We start from the raw sequence: 4,093 nt of genomic DNA, 5'->3' as shown, positions 1-4,093 counted from the left end.
AGGTTGAAAGCAGGAATGAATGGCACAAGGTTGAAAGCAGGGAGGACAATTATGTATTCATTTAAAAAAGGTACTGCACTCTTTGTTTTAAATATGGCTTTACTCTTTCTCTCTGTTTTCTCTTTCTGCAAATCTCCTTTCAGTAGAGTGCAACAGAAGCAGAACATGACTGCACAAACATTTCTTATTCATAGTTTTTTGTGGGGGTTTTTTGGGCTGTGTGGCTATGTTCTGGAAGAATTTATTCCTGACGTTTTGTCTGCCTCTGTGGCTGGCATCTTCAGAGAATACTGGCATGGAGGTGTGGGGGTTATATATACTGTGTGACCCTTGGTTGAGAGAAAGTGATGTACATGTTGATCTGTGTGTTGGTCTGTTGGTTAATGGCAAGTCCTCAGAGTAGGAGGATATGTGAGGAGGATTTGTGTCTATTTAATTAGTGATCCCGTTGTCTGCTGAGAAACCCCCTGACCCTGGGTGATGTTCATTTGCATGTGTTGAGTCTTGATTTTGATGTTTTTCAGGACTGGTAGCCAAACTTTGTTTACTTTCAGGGTTTCTTTTTTCCTGTTGAAGTTGTCTGGGTGATTGTGGATTTCAATGGCTTTCCTGTGAATTCTGACCTGATAGTTATTGGCATGGTCCAGAATTTCAGTGTTTTTAAATAGCATTTTATGCCCAATTTGGTTTCTAATGTGTTCTGCTACTGCTGATTTTTCTGGTTGACGTAGTCTGCAGTGTCTCTTGTGCTCCTTGATTCATGTTTGAACACTGTGTTTGGTGGTCCTTTGTAGCCTTGTCCAGAGCTGCATGGTATGTGGTAAATTCCTGCAGACGTAAGAGTGTCTCTCCTGTCCTTCGCTGAGAGCATTTGAATCATCTGAACAACATCCACCCATATATATACCTCACAACCTCCATTCCACCATTCTCTGAAGATGCCAGCCACAGATGTAGGTGAAACATCAGGAATAAATTCTTCCAGAACATGGCCACATAGCCTGAAAAACCCACAAAAAATGATGGATACTGGTAATGAACGCCTTCAACTTCACATTTCTTATTCAGCTTGGTTTCACTGACTGCACTGTTTGGCATAGTGAAATCCAAGAATTATAATTCTGTATAGATATGTAACTCCCTGCAAGTGTCAGAGGTCTTCACCAGTACTGTCCTAGTCATCTTTACAATAGTACCAGGTCAGTTAAGGACTCTTTGAACAACCATCAGTCTAATAACATGACACAAGTTGCTGAAGGACTTGCCATGCACACATTCATAACCACACTGGAAGAAGAAGAATCTTACATGCTAGACCACTTTGTTCCCAGTGTGCAAGACAGCATGCATTCACACAGCTTCAATGAGAAAGAACTTTTTCAGCTGAGGAGATGTTGCTGAGAGAGTGTGATGTGCTCAGGGTCACCCAGCAAGTTTACATGGCTGAGCTGGGATTTGAACCCTGGTCTCCAGAGTCAGTTCAAGGCTCAAACTATACTGGCTCTCCATTTAATATCCCCCCTTTTTGATAGGAAACTATGGAAAGAGTGGTTTCCCTAATGCCAGCTGGTGTGATGCTAGCTACCATGAGTTTGGAACAGAAGGGTTGCCAAATCACCTGTAGTCATTATGCTACACGAGTATGGCTATGGAATTATTCCCTTGTGGAATATAGTCTGGAGTTATTGTCTTTATGTCCAGATGGAATCTTGGATATTATTATTATTATTATTATTATTATTATTATTATTATTATTATTTTGAGTTCAACTCCAACTGCCTCCTAGCACTGGACAACTAAAAGGTAACACCATGCTGGATGGAAGAAATCAAGGAGCTATAGTAAACAAGACAAAAAAAGTAACCCTTTAAAGCCTACTCTAAACAATTTGCCCCATTCAGGCTGTACCAATGCTTAATTATATTGGGACTTTACAGACCTGCAAGCTGTAACTTCTTACCTGGAAATCTTATTTTATAATATTAAACATGTGGCAGAGTGGCATTTCCTCACTGGGGCAAAGTAGCCTACACATGTCCAGATGTGCTCTTCTTTATTATTAGCTCAGCTCATTGAAACCTAATCTTTTTTAAAAAAAATAGATTGTAAACTCATTAATGGCAGGTAAAGTTGTTCTAGCTAGCAACAGGAAAAATTAAATAACTTCTACTGATAATTATGTAAGGCTTTAGAAATTGTTCAGATGAATAAATTAATAGCTATGATACACAGTTGGAATTATTTCATTATGCAAACTAGTAATTCTTAGCAATGGCATCCTTTTATCTTATTTTGGAATAATTATTTTGTTTTAAATAGGATGGAAACGTTTGTATTTGGAGATGAATAGAAACTGAAAATATGGAATTTCATGTACTGATTACAATTATGCAAAAGAAGATGATTAAAAGAAGGAACAGTCAGCTAAACACTGGTGAGCTGTTGAGTCAATGAAGCTCTTGCCCATCTAAACTTTTCTCACCTTGTGTCTTGCAGTAGTGTTAGTTTTACTGGTATTTTCAGAACAAACCTGACTCTATTTGAGCCTCCCATAAAAGTGAACACCACAGAAACTGCAGGATATAAAATAGCCAACAATGGAGAGAAATGGTAAAATAAGAGGAAGAAAACCACAAAATACTGGCTTTTCACATCATTGGGTTTCCCCGGAATGTCTTGTATGCCTCTGGTGTAGTTTTATTATTGTCCTATGTTGTATTTACACGACAGCATCATAAATGAATGTTTGTCAAGTTTCTGTACTTTGCAGGCTTCCACTGGCAATTGGCTTGGCATGGGTGTATTTCCTTATTAGATGTCTTTTGCCTGAAATTTAGCTTGTGGGTCTGTGTATGATTTGTTCTCCTCAGATAGACCACAAATTATTTCCAAAAGATTTCACAGAACTGGATGAATGAGCAACAATATAGCAAATAATGCAGCAGGTGTAAAGTGATGCACAGTGAAGAAGCAACTCCACCTTGTCCTACTTAGTGGCATACCTAGTAAATTTGACATCTGGCGCAGATAAATTTTTCACAGCCCCCTCCTCTCTACAACAAAAGTATTTTCAATAATCATGAAATGAAATAAATAACAATAATGGCCATAAAGGAAATGCAGACAGTGGAAATTCAATTTTCTTGAACCCACAGTAAAGACTGTTGGTCCTACACTCTTTTTAAGACCCACAGTAAACATCTGCCTTTCCTCAATACGGTTTTATCTATCTGTGCATCTATCTCCTTTCCATCAGGGAGCATCCAGTTTAGCTCTCAAGAAGCTTGGGGAAAATAAAACAGAACTAAGATTCTTCTGGAAATCCTGTAATAATTGCCATATCTTGGCAATGTGAGCTGCTTATAGCTCTGTAAACAAGCAAGCAAGCAAACAAACAAAAAAACAACACGATAACCTTTGGTCTTTCCAGAGACAATGTTTCACCATCCTAACACTATCCAAATGACAACTTATGGCAACTTTTCCCCAGGATGCTGAAATAGCAAAAGCAAGATCTTTTCTTCAACGATAAGAGGGTCCTTTCTCAGATAGGCTAGAGACTTGTGGCCAAAATATGCCTGCTTCAAGTTGGTGTGGGGGTGTGGTGTAAACACACCACATGCCCCAACGCTACCCCCAAGCTGGCATCTCACCGCCCTGCTGACCACACATTGGGCAGTGTCATAGCATTTCTGTGATACTTCTCTGCACCACAGAAACACGGAAAAAAATACCTCTGTGGTGGAAAGGGCACATTTTTTCCACCTCAAAAAGGAGCAGCATTTAACACTTCTTTTTGGCCCAGAAAAATGCTGGATCGGGACCATAGCATATTGTTGCCTGAACTCAATCAGGTGCTCAAAGGGGCAGCATTAAGCCACCCCTTTAAGGCCATCTGTTTCAGCCCTTACCTTTTGAAAATGAAATCTTACAGTCTGGGCCAACTAATAGTCCTAATAGAAAACCTACAGTGTGACGAACTGACTTACAAACCAGCCAATCAGAAGCCAGAGATCCACTAGCCAATCAGGTGCTGGCTGAGGAATTTAAACATTCCACTTGGCAGTTGGGTTGAGTCAGTTAGGGTTTGGA

Source organism: Sceloporus undulatus, chromosome 3 (genome assembly GCF_019175285.1).
Source record: "Sceloporus undulatus isolate JIND9_A2432 ecotype Alabama chromosome 3, SceUnd_v1.1, whole genome shotgun sequence".
Classification (NCBI taxonomy): domain Eukaryota; kingdom Metazoa; phylum Chordata; class Lepidosauria; order Squamata; family Phrynosomatidae; genus Sceloporus; species Sceloporus undulatus.
This window is presented reverse-complemented; position numbering follows the sequence as displayed.